Genomic DNA, 13306 nt, shown 5'->3' with positions numbered 1-13306 from the left:
CAATAAAGGACGTAACATATAATTGGCGACGAGGTAAAAATGGCAACTGCGCTGGGCACGATTGGGGAATTCGTTCCAACAGAGGCGGCGTCTTGGCCCTTGTATTTGGAGCGCCTCGAATTTTTCTTTCAAGCAAACGACATCGACGGTAACGAGAAGAAGCGAGCAACGCTCTGCAGCGTTTGCGGCCCAGCAACGTATGCCATCGTTCGCTCCCTTTGTTCTCCGGATGCGCCGTCGGCCGTGGCCTACGATGAGATCGTCAGGCGTCTCTCAAACCACTTCTCGCCGCGACCGTCGGTGACAGTACAGCGTTTCAAGTTTGGCACACGTCAACAGCAGCCCGGTGAGTCAATTGCCGACTACATCGCAGAATTGCGACGTCTCTCGGAACACTGCGATTTCGGTGCGTCGCTCGATGACATGTTGCGCGACCGGCTAGTGTGCGGGGTGCGAAGCGAGACCCTTCAGCGTCGGTTGCTGGCGGAGCCGGAGCTTACGTTTGCTACAGCTCGGGAGAAAGCCATTGCAATGGAATCTGCGCAGCGACAGACCGAGCAAATTCGCGGCAGTGCCGCATCGTGTGAAGTTGGCAGCGTGAGCGGGCAGCGTTTCGACCCGTGTGTTGCGAAGGTCTCTGCGCCAGTGACAGCCAAGGAGGGTACCCATAAGCAGGCTGGTTCGCCTGGAAGCACAAGCGTATGTTTCCGCTGCAAGGGTGCGCATTCGCCAAGCAGTTGCCCATTCATGAATATGCAGTGCCACTTCTGCAAGCAACGAGGGCACATAGTGAGAGCATGCAGGAGGAAGGCGGCAGCTCGCGCTTCGGCTGAACCCAACTCTCAGAACAAAAAACGGGCCAGTGGAGGCCGTCACAAGAATGCTGCGTCGGACGTTTACGACGTGTTCGTGCTGTCTGGTGAAGAGCCAGCCGTGAGAGTGGAAGTGCGCGTCAACGGAAGTCCCCTAGAGATGGAGGTGGACTCTGGTGCAGTGTGTTCAGTCATCAACGACCGGACTATGCAGAAGCTGCGAATATCGAAAAGGGCGTTGCGCCCAAGTACTCTTCATCTCCGAGCTTACAATAACAAGGAACTACGAGTGTTGGGTGAACTGACCGTGAAGGTGGAATTCAAGGGGCAGGAACATCGCCTGCGATTGGTGGTGGTTAAGGGTGCTAGTATCGGACTTCTCGGTCGGGACTGGTTCAAGTCTTTGGGAATAAGTCTGAGTGGTGTTCACAGTGTGTACGAGCCGAGTCGAACTGGCAGTAGGGGAACAACAGCCTTGCTCAAGAAGTATTCTTCAGTCTTTGAGCCTGGACTTGGGACAAGTAAAGGGCCTCCTGTACGCATAGAGGTGAACCCGGCAGCTCCGCCGCGATTTCTGAAGCCACGACAAGTACCGTTTGCATTGAGACCGAAGGTGGACGAAGCACTGGACAAGTTGGTGAGCCAAGGCATTTTCCAGCCTGTGCGGCACTCGAAGTGGGCAACACCTGTCGTTCCAGTTGTCAAAAAAGATGGATCGATAAGGATCTGTGGGGACTACAAGAGCACAGTCAATCGTGTAGTGCAGTGGGAGACGTATCCCCTGCCGACACCGGAGCAGCTGTTTGCCAGGCTGGCAGGTTGCTCGAAGTTTTCAAGGCTAGACCTCGGACAGGCGTATCAACAGAAGACTGTTGATGAAGAAACAGCTGACTTGTTGACGGTTACAACACATCGGGGACTGTTCCGCGTAACCCGTCTTCAATTTGGCGTGGCAGTGGCAGTGGCTATCTTTCAGAGGTACATGGAAGAACTGTTGCATGGAATTGATGGTGTTCTTGTGTTCTTGGATGACATCTTGATCGGTGGAAAGGATGAGGTGCAGCACAATGCTCGTTTACAAGAAGTGCTCAAAAGAATTCATGAAGACGGTCTGCGACTAAAGTTTGACAAATGTCAATTTGGTGTTGAGGAAGTGTGTTACTTGGGATTCCGTGTGAACTCTGCAGGTGTGCAGCCGACAGAAGACAAGGTGCGTGCTATTCACAAGGCCCCAGAGCCGACATGCAAAAAGGAACTTCAAGCCTTTTTAGGAGCTCTGAACTTTTACAACAAGTTTCTTAAAGGAGCAGCTCATGCCTTGGAGCCACTGTACCGGCTGTTGGACAAGGGTCGCGAGTGGCGTTGGATGGAAGCTGAGGCGGAAGCATTTCGCCAGGCGAAAGATCTGCTACAGTCATCACATGTTCTGGTGCACTATGATGTCAACAAACCCCTAGTGCTGGCCTGTGACGCATCCCCGTACGGACTGGGTGCTGTGTTGAGTCATGTGTGCGAAGATGGCAGCGAGAGACCGGTTGCATATGCGTCGAGAACTATGAGTGCGGCAGAACGGAATTATGCCCAGACAGACCGAGAAGCGCTCGCCATCGGCTTTGGCATTAAGAAGTATCATCAGTTTCTATATGGGAGACATTTCAAAATTGTGACAGACCACAAACCTCTCTTAGGACTGTTGCACCATGCCAAGCCCATTCCCCAGGTGCTATCACCACGGATGCTGCGTTGGACCCTCATGTTATCGGCTTATGACTATGAAATTGAGTATCGACCAGCGGAGAAGCTTTCCAATGCTGATGCATTCAGTCGTTTACCACTGAGAGCCAGTAGGGCAGAGGAAGAGGAGCAGCGTCTTTGGGAAGTAGGGATGCTGGAAATGGCGCCGGAAGTAGCATGGAACTCTAGGAAGGTGGCAAGATTCACGTCAAGGGATAAGCTGTTGGCTAGAGTCTGCAATTGGGTGCAGCATGGGTGGCCAGAGGGTAAGCTGCCAGAAGAGTTTGCAGCGTTTGTGAGCCGCAAGCATGAACTGTCGGTGTACCAAGGTTGTTTGCTGTGGGGCAGTCGTGTGGTCATTCCAGAGCCAGCTCGACCGTATGTCATGGACATTCTTCACACAGCTCATCCAGGAATTGTCAAGATGAAGGGGCTTGCCAGAGGAGCCGTGTGGTGGCCAGGAATCGACAGAGATGTTGAGCAGAAGGTGAGAGACTGTGCACGTTGTCAGGAATCCAGGTCTGCGCCAGCAGCTGCAAAGATTCACCCTTGGGAATTCACCAAGCGTCCTTGGACAAGACTACACATCGATTTTGCTGGGCCCTTCCAAGGCAAAGTTTTCCTCATTGTGGTGGACTCTCACTCAAAGTGGTTGGAAGTGTGCCGGATGAATTCCATGTCGACAGCTACAGTTTGTGCGAAGCTTCGTTTCCTTTTTGCTACCCATGGCATTCCAGAAACTGTTGTTTCTGATAATGGCACTGCCTTTTGTTCGGAGGAGTTCAGAGACTTCATGTGCCGGAATCAAATCCGACATGTGACCGTTGCCCCATATCACCCTTCTTCGAATGGTCAAGCAGAACGCATGGTGCGCGAAACCAAGGGAGTACTCAAGCGAATGGTTGGAGGCGATATCGACACACGTCTGGCTAGGTTTTTAATGACCCAGCATATCCTGCCTCATGCTACAACAGGCAAGAGCCCGGCCGAATTGCTAATGGGCAGGAAACTTTCAACTGTGTTAGAGCGTCTGCATCCTGACCTGCAGTCCAGTGTGCAGCAGAAACAAGAGCAGGTGATGCAGCGCCGTAGCCAGGCAGTGCGACTGTTTGATGTGGGGGATCGAGTGTTTGTGCGCAACTATCTCTATGGGCCCAAGTGGTTGCCGGGCATTGTGGATGCTGTCACAGGACCAGTGTCGTACTTGGTCGTCACCAAGGACGGTCGTCGATGGAGACGTCATGTTGACCAACTCAGAAGTCGTTCTGCCAGCTACGCATTGGACAGTTTCGCTTCTGGGATGTGTGAAGAGGAGGAACCGCTGGTTGCTTCCCCGGCAGGGTGTTCCGGGCTTGGCATTCCTTCAAGCCTAGAGGACCCTGGAAGACGGGACCAAGGAGAAAGACTGGAGGAGGCTGCAGCGCCCAGTACCGAATCTGCTTCCTGTGGTGAGGACCGTGAAGCGAGTGCTTCCCTTCAAGTCCAGCGACCACAGCGCCAACGCAGCCGCCCTGCGTATCTGAAGGACTTCGTGACGTAGGGGGGAGGAGTGTTATAGCGGGACAATCTTTAGGGCCAAGCAACCCTGAGCTACCATGTGTCACGTGTTGGCGGCTTTCCCGCCAGGCTGTACCCTGCTACCAGCAATAAAGGACGTAACAGAAAGCTTCTTTCCTTCAGGCCTCGTCCTTTCAGCGCGACCCTTCTAAATATGCCAAGGGCTTGCGGGCCCTCGAGCCTTTTGAGTGTCACATCATTATATCCATTATCCTGAATAAATAGCCCTAAGATTCTGATTTGATCTACCTTTGGAACTGGTTTCCCCTCTACTTTAGTGTCAAATTTCCAGTTGCGCTTGCATCGGAGTGACTTCGGGTTATAGACGAATAATTCTGATTTTTGCGGAGAGCATGAGAGACCTCTACTGGCCGCATAGTCGACGATATATCCGCCGCAGCCTGCAGGCGCTCCTCGATACTCGCATCGCTCCCCTGGTTAATCCAGAGGTTGATGTCATTCGCATACATACTGAAATTTAGCCCCTCTATGCTCCGCAGAGCTGCGAGGAGGGCCCTCATTGCCACGTTGAAGAGGAACGGGGAGAGAACCGAGCCCTGCGGCGTGCCCCTGCTCCCTAACTTCAGTGTGCGAGACTCGATGTCTTGGAACTTCATGCAGGCAGTTCTGCCTTACAGAAAGTCCTTGATGCAATCGTATGTTCGCGCGCCTACCCCAATTTCATGGAGACCTCGGAGGATTGCTTCGTGTTTGGCATTATCAAAAGCCTTTGTGAAGCCCAGGGGAAATTGATGGAGCGCGTAGTCCAGACCAGACTGACGCGCTTTATGGAGCAAAACGATCTGTGGCCGCACGAAATGGTCGGCTTCCGACCGGGCTTGTGCACGCAGGACGTTATGCTCCGACTGAAACATGACATAATCGATTCGCGTTCTAGAGACGTCAAAGTAAAGAACGAAGGACCTCAGCAGCTGACGTCATGACAACCGAAGAAGACAACGCCATCCAGAGGAGGCACCGCGAACCCAGCGCCTGCGCCTTGTCAGCACTCGAGGGAAATGCGGGAAACGAGAAGGCGAACCAATATGCTCGAGCTCTAGCAAACTGAAAGGGATCAGGGAGAGAGAGACAGAAACTTTATTTCAACAGGAATTCGGGGCACGCCCCAGGGTCCCCGCACGACCCCACTGCACTCAAGTGTTTATGTTCCTAAGGTCCATAACACTGGCAGCACGGCCGGTGGCGATGGTCTGCACGGCCGAGTCCTCCGAGCGCAGCAGGGTCTTCCAGTCCTCTGAGGTCTTGAGGTTCTCTAGGTCCCGCGTGGGAGGGTCCGTCGAGCAGAGGGAAATGATGTGGAGGGAAGAGGCGAAGGGTTCTGGGCATAGGGCGCATGCCGGAGTGGGGAAGGGGGGATGATAGTGGGCTAGGTTAAGGGGTGAGGGGAGAGTGTGTATCGGTAGTTTGCGCCAGAGTGTTGCGTGTTTGTTATCTAGGGAGGGGTGGGGCGGGGGGTAGAGCTGGCGTGAGGCTCTGTATGCCTCGGTCAGCTCACTGAATGAGTGCATGCGCTAGCGCCTTCGGGAATCCCCGATCCGAGGCCACCTGAGCCCGGTTTAAAGAACCTCGGGCTAAAAGGTTGGCGGCCTCGTTTCCGAGATTCCCGGAGTGTGCAGGCACCCATATCAGCTCCACTTGGCGGGGCGGGGGTGCATCGGGCGAGTCCAGTATGTCAAAAGCAGGGACATGAGCTTGGCCTCGAGCAAAATTTAGAATCGCAGTTTTAGAGTCACTTACTTAATATACACCGGGCTTCCGTGCAAGTGATAGCAAGTGCAATAGCGGCTTCCTCTGCAGCCTCTGGGGGGGTGTCTGGAGGGAGAGGTAGTGTGAGGAGGGTGGATGAAGAAGAGTCCACCACAGGTGCTGTCGCTTCATCACCCGTGCAGGCAGCGTCCACCCATGCGGCGTCCGGGTCGGAGCCGTACGCTCGATGGAGTGCCTTCGCACGGGCTCTGCGGCGCTGCTCATTGTGGGACGGGTGCATATTTCTCGGGAGCGGCCTGATGAGGAGCTCTCGGTGAAGGGATCGTGGGATGGCGAGGAGGGTTTGGTCGTTGGCCGGTATTTTGATTCTGAGGGTGTCCAGGATATACCGACCTGTGGAAGTTTGTGTGAGCCTGATGTATGGGGCCTGTCGGTGGGCCTCCACCAGTTTCCCGATCGTGTTGTGGAGGCCCAGGCCTAGTAATCTGTCTGTGGGTGTGTTGAGGGTAAGATGAAGTGCTACCTTGAGTGCCTTGCGAATCGAAGCATCCAAAGCGTTTATGTCATGTTTGGATAGTTGTAAGTATGGGGTAGTGTACAGCACACGGCTGAGGACAGAGGCATGAATGAGGCGACATAGCTCGCGCTCTTTCATGCCTCTATGATGTCCCGAAACCCTGCGGATGAGGTGCGATATTGCGCCTACAACCTGCTTGAGTTTCTTGAGGGAGGTGGTGTTTTTTCCATCTGGATGTGCAGGCCCAATATACGGAGGGTGCCAACCTCAGGTACCGGGTCACCATTCAGTTCAATGGCAATGGGGAAGCGGGGACAGCGATGGTTGTTAGGCCGGATGAGGAGCAGTTCGGACTTCTTTGGGGAGCGAGACAGTCCGATGGTCCGTGCGTAGTTTTGGGTGAGGGTGGCTGCTTCCTTTAAGGTGTTCTCTATGTCGCCGTCACTGCCGTGGGTGGTCCACAGGGTGACATCGTCGGCATAAAGAGTGTGCTTCAGGTGGGGAATAGTTGCCAATTTTCGGGCAAGGGGGATGAGGGTAATGTTAAAGAGAAAGGGGGAAAGGACAGACACTTGAGCGGTGCCGATACTCTGAAGCGTGTAGGAGGGGGAAGACAAAGGGCCAAAGTGTATCTCAGCCGTGCGGTCAGTGAGGAATGCCTGAATGTAGGCGTACGTGCGCACACCCACATTCGATGGGGAAAGGGCAGTCATATGATTGCCTGATGTTCAATGCGATCAAAAGCTTTGGAGAGATCCAAAGCTAAGACTGCCTTGGTGTGACCTGGAAGAAGCGGGTCGAAAATTTCGTGTGTGAGTTGCAGCATGGCGTCCTGTGCGGATAGATGGGGGCGAAATCCCACCATGCTATGCGGGTAAAGATTGTTGACCGCCATGCGACTTGTGAGTCTCGCTAACATAACATGCTCGAGGAGCTTCCCGAGGCTTGAGGTTAGCAAAATCGGGCGAAAATTTTGGAGTGTAAGTGGTTTGTTGGGTTTAGGTATGAATATTACCTTCGCGTGGCGCCAGGACTGCGGGAAGCACTGGTTGAAATATTTTGTAATGTGGGTGATTGATTGGTCATCCAGATTACGGAGCATGCAGTTTGTGATTTGGTCAGAATCAGAATCAGAATATATTTATTTAACATCATGGCGATGTTGGGTGCACCGGCAAAAAGCCAGTGGCAAGGCTTGACGAGGCCGGCGCACCCTACAGAAGCTTGGCAGTGATAGACTTGTTCACGTTAACAAAACAAACGAAAGAAACAATACGAGGGCACTTTCAGAGAAAAAAAACGTACAAACACACAGGACATATACCAGTTGTTGGCATTATTTAGCTATACATTTATAAGAATTTCTTATTTAATAAATGTGGGAGAGTGAAGTTCAACATTTGATACCCGTAATTTGTGCGGGTCTTAGGTACAAACCAATTCAAAACTGTTCAAGTAGAGTATTTAGACTCTTTGTATTTCAGTCTAGACAGTTGTAACATAAAGCAATTGTTTTTAACAACACTTGTTTCATACGGTCTTAAGAGCAACGTTTCATACAACTGGGGAAGGGGGGTGACGCCGAGTGCCTGAAATATCGGGCCACTATGCTCTAGTCGCGGAGCATTCACAATGCTACGAGCAGCTTTTTTTGAAGAAGGCGCAAACGATTAATGTTGGTAAAAGACGTAGTGCCCCAGACCAAAAAGCAATAGTTAAGAACAGAAGAAAAAAGTGCGTTATACAGCATTTGCTTAATACGCTTCGGCATAAAGTACCTTAGTCCACATAAAATACCGACAACCTTGGACTGTTTGTTTATTACCATTTCGACATGATCATTCCATAATAAGTTCTCATGAAAAATCACACCTAAACTTTTGATGACTGGAACAATCTGGATGAGTGACGAGCCCAATCTTAAAGAAAATGGCGATCCGTTAATAGGCTTACTGCGAGGTCTGAAGAGCACAGCTTTTGTTTTCTGGGTGTTAATGCTTAACAAATTGCATTTAGACCATTCTAAAAGCGAGTGTAGACAATGTGATGCTTGTTGCTGAAGATCTTGTAAATGTGAGGCTCTAAAAAATAAAGTGGTGTCATCTGCGTAAATAATGAAAGTTGGCAGCTTACTAATGCAGACGACGTCATTAACATAAAGGAGGAATAGGAGTGGTCCCAAGATAAGTGATATGCCTAAAATCTGAGGAGTCATTGTGTATGTTTACCTGTTGTACTCGAGAACCTAAATAAGACTGAATTATTTGAAGAAACTTTCCGCGAAAACCATAGTGCTCAAGCTTAGCTATCATTATTCTGTGATTCATGCGGTCAAATGCTTTGGAAAAATAAAAAATGGAGTGAGAAGTTTCTGTTCAAAGGACTCTAAGATTAGTTCTTTCTGAGTTAGAAGCGCGGTTTCCGTCGAGAAGTGTTTTCTGAAACCATGCTGACTGGGCGTTATTATGTTATGTTTCTCACAGAAACCAGATATTCGTCTAAACAGGATTTTTTCAAATCACTTTGAAAAAACAGGAAGAATGGATATTGGTCGATAATTTGACAGAATGTTTTTGCCTCCGCCTTTATGTATAACCGTGACTCTGGCGATCTGCATTCTTTTGGCGAATACTGCATGTTCAATGCAACAATTAAAGATATATTCTAACACTGGGCTAATTACGTCGGCTACATACTTTACTGGGGAAATTCTGAAACCATCAATGTCAAGTGCCTTGCTGTTGCGTAAAGCCAAGAGGCAATTTTTAATTTCAACAGCATCTGTTGGCGATAGGAATGCACTGGAAACAATCCGTACGTCAAGACACTTCACATCTGTGAGATCGTCATTCCCATCCGTCTGAGACACAAAATGATTATTAAAATTATCTGCTAGCTTTTTCCCACTCACTGGCTCATTATCAACAAAAAGTTCAAGTACATCAGTGGCAGCAGAACCTCGGTTTAAAATTCTTTTAATGTTTTGCCACACAAGATCGCTCCTCTATAGTAAGTCTTGGTTGAATAGTTTTTCCATGTACTGTTTTTTTGCCTGACGAAGAGTAGACGTAACTTGGTTGCGATATATTTTAAATCGTACAAGATCATCGGGTAACTTTGTTTGAATGAAGCGGTTGTAAAGGTGCGTCTTCTTTTTTATCATTTTAAGGCATTCTGCAGTTATCCATGGTTTTCTGGCTTTTCGAGGTCTTTTGAATGTGACAAAAGGAAAGCTTTGCTCATATATAGTCCTGAATATGGCGATGAAGGCATTGTAGGCATCCTCTGGAGCATTTTTGTTTCGCACAACGTTCCAGTCAACACTTGCAAGTGCGCCTCGAAAGAAATTCAGTGTTTCATTATTAATGCGCCGGTATTCTATCGCAGAAGGTACGCATTGTTTCCTAGATGTTTCACACTCAACAATCAGGTATATTGGAAGATGGTCACTGATATGGACATTAATTATTCCTCATTTAAGATGATCAGCTGGAGAATTAGTAAAAAACACATCAATTGACGTTGCAGCCTGTAATCGTGTTGGTTCATTTATGACGTTAATAAAACCGTTGCATTGCAGTATAGACTCAACTTCTAGTTTGTTAGCAGAATGTGAAAGAAAATCTATGTTAATGTCACCACCTAATACTAGGTTAAGGTTGTTATCTGAGACCCATTGGAGATATTCATCAAGAAAGCAAGCAAAATTTGAGAAGTTGCTTTTAGGAGGCCGGTATATAACAGAGAAGACATTTTTACCACTTTGTAAGGACAGTACTTCGTAGTCATCATGAATTTGAGTGAAATCAGCGAGAATACTGCATTTAAAACATTTTTCTATTGCTATCAAGACACCTCCGCCTCGTTTGTCATTGCGATTTTGTACATGCGTGTTGTAGTTTGGCAACTGCAGTATTTCACAACACCAGGTGCGGAGTTGGCGCGGAGAATCAGGAGGGCCGCTCTGACTTCCGTCTCCGTGATGCCGGTGTCGAGTGTGGGATTTGCTTGTCCTGTGTAGTGGGGTAGAGGTGTGGGGCCGCCTGGAGATGTGTACATGGTTTGAAGTGGGTCTAGAAGGGCGTCGGGATCGTCAATGTGCTCATGTGTGAGGCGTGTCATGTGGTGCTGTGCTGCTGATTTGGTGCGTGTGGGGTCAATGAGGTGTCGGAGGAGTTGCCATGCGCGTTTGCTGGACACATTTTCGATCCCGGCCGCGGCGGTTGAATTTCTTTGGGGGAGAAATTCTAGAGGCCCGTGTACTGTGCGATGTCAGTGCACGTTAAAGAACCCCAGGTGGTCGAAATTTCCGGAGCCCTCCACTACGGCGCCTCTCATAGCCTTAGTCGCTTTGGGACGTTAAACCCCATAAAACCAAACCAAACCAAACATTTTCGGCGATGCCGTCACATATCTGTCCCCAGTTGGATCGGCAGAGCTCCTCAGAGTGCTGTTGGATTTGTTTCTGCAGCGCGGCCAGCCGCTTTTTAAGCGTTCTGTTGTGTTTGTTGCCTTTCCAGCGTTCCAGGATGCTGTGATAAGCCTCCCAGAGGTGTGCAAGGCTTGTGTCCAGGGTAGGGGTTTCGGCTGTAGTTTCAATATGTCGCGTGTTGTGGTGAACATCATGCTTGAGTGACTGCACCCATGCGTCGATGGGAGAGTCTCGGAGTCTCACAGCAAAGCAACTTTCACTTACCGATAAATGACCAATCAGCTCCGTGAGGCGCGGAAACTTTACCCTGCACCTCACCCGGACCTTGCCATACAGCAGGCCAGAAACCTACGTAGAGCCCGAAGTGGGACAGTCATGACCCCCATTCTTCTGTCTAAAATTACCACACAACCCATAGAACCCAACTGCTTACATTGCGGTAACATAGCAACAGACGAACACATTCTATGGGGCTGTAAGGACAATCCATTTTCAAAAGACCTTCTACCGGCTCCCTCGCGGGAGGCCTGGCTTAGGCTCCTGAGGGAACCTGACAAGAACACGCTAGTCAAGCTTGCGGACTGGGTGGGAAAGGCCGCACTCCGTTAGGGGGCCATTCATCCCACCCCATTGATATTTTAGATGAATAAATTTTCGCGAATCCAATCCCATGTCAGCAAAAGATCGTTGTCGATCCCGCCCCCACCCCCAGCGGGAGCGAGCACCACCCCCAGCGGGAGCGAGCATTACAGGCTTTCACCTTAAAAGCAGAAACAACGAGAAAGTCAGACACCGCATTCTTGAACTCACCCAGAAGGCTGCCGACTATGCCGCTCAGTTAGCCGACACTAACTGGGTGGATTGGTGTAACACTGCTGCGCGCCAGATGGCTGGTAACAACGCCTGGCGTCTGTTTCGTGCACTTATTGACCCCACTCAGACACGTGCAGAAAAAGCGCGGCACCTCCAACGTGCCATTCATAACTTTCCCGGTATTGCAACACAAATGGCCCGAACACAGTGTGACAGATACCTCTGTACGACGGTGGACCCTCGCTTTTCCCAATGGTCAAACAAATTTGACATTGGCCAAACAAATTTGGAGTTGGCGCCCCTTTCCAGCTCCATGATTTGAAGGAGGCCCTAGCCAAAATGAAACGCGGTATGCACCTGGCCGGGACAAAGTTACCGTCAAACTTCTTGCGAACCTTCCAGATGCAGGCTATCATACCCTCCTTGAATTCACCAACCAAACCTGGCATGAAGAGATTCCTCTCCCCCAGGATTGGAAAACAGCCTCAGTGAAGTTTATTTCTGAGGCACGCAAGCCGATGGATGTGGAAAACCTGTGCCCTATCTCCCTCACATCTTGCGTCGGCAAATTGATGGAGACTATGCTGCGGAAGGGTTCGACCGGCAAACCCGCCCTCCGGTTCGTGAACCCTCGGACAACGGTGTCTACCATGAGATTTCCCTCAACCCCAGTGTCAGGGGCCCAAATGATGGCGTGTTGACTTCAGCACGCCAGAATCTTACGGGGAGGCAATGAAGGCGTTGTTGGGAGCGCGCAAGAAGTACTCGCCTCCCTCGGGTATCCTCAACAGAGAGCAGGCCACCACGCTCAGACGACTACAAACAGACACCTACCTAAGCAGAGCCATGTATCATAAAATGTGGCCGAACAGGTACGCGAAAGAGTGCGTATGGTGTGGGGGCTGCACCACAACATACCACGCCACCTGGGGCTGTGAAAAAAGCCCTTTATTACCAAAGACAAATCGCCCTAGTCTAGAGCAGTGGGAGGCCCTCCTGACTGACTCGGACCCGAGCACGCAGCTTATGCTGGTGACGAGGGCCAAGGCAGCGGCGGAGGCCAACGGGATCCTGGAATAGGGAAGACCGACCACTGAAGCTCCACATCTATTTATCCCCCACCCCCTACTCCCTGACTCTTCCTTTTGCAACAATACATGTTTTTACTACTACTTCTATGGTGCGAGACAGGCTGTCCATTTACCTCGAAACACATCACACTTTTGCGGCCACTGTGTTTGGTTTCCGACCACACAAATCCGCACCAGACATCCTTCTACAACTTCATCATGACATACTGACAATGACAAGGTGGTCCTAGCCTTGGATTTGGAAGGAGCGTTTGATAATATAACAGATGCAGTCATACTCACTCACCTTCAAGGCACGACTGTGGTCACAATACATACCGATTCATCTGGCAATTTCTCACGGGTCGGCAGGCCTACATCCGAATTCACGATGAGGAACGTGGACCCTATACCATTGGATCCCAGGGTACACCACAGGGTGCGGTGTTGTCTTCCATCCTCTTCAACCTCTCAATGAAAGTCCTTCCCGCAAAATTAAGCTCCATGCCCGGCACCCGACATGCCCTATATGCGGATGATATCTCTATCTGGGCAACAGAAGGCAATTTCGGACACATGGAGACCTGCCTACACGATTACGTTATTTCCTAATGCGAAATTTGAGCGAAGCAGATCAGCTGTC

The sequence above is a fragment of the Amblyomma mixtum genome, chromosome 4 (assembly GCF_055824585.1).
Source record: "Amblyomma mixtum isolate Tamu chromosome 4, ASM5582458v1, whole genome shotgun sequence".
Classification (NCBI taxonomy): Eukaryota; Metazoa; Arthropoda; class Arachnida; order Ixodida; family Ixodidae; genus Amblyomma; species Amblyomma mixtum.
The sequence above is the reverse complement of the archived record's forward strand: the minus strand, read 5'-3'. Positions refer to the sequence as shown.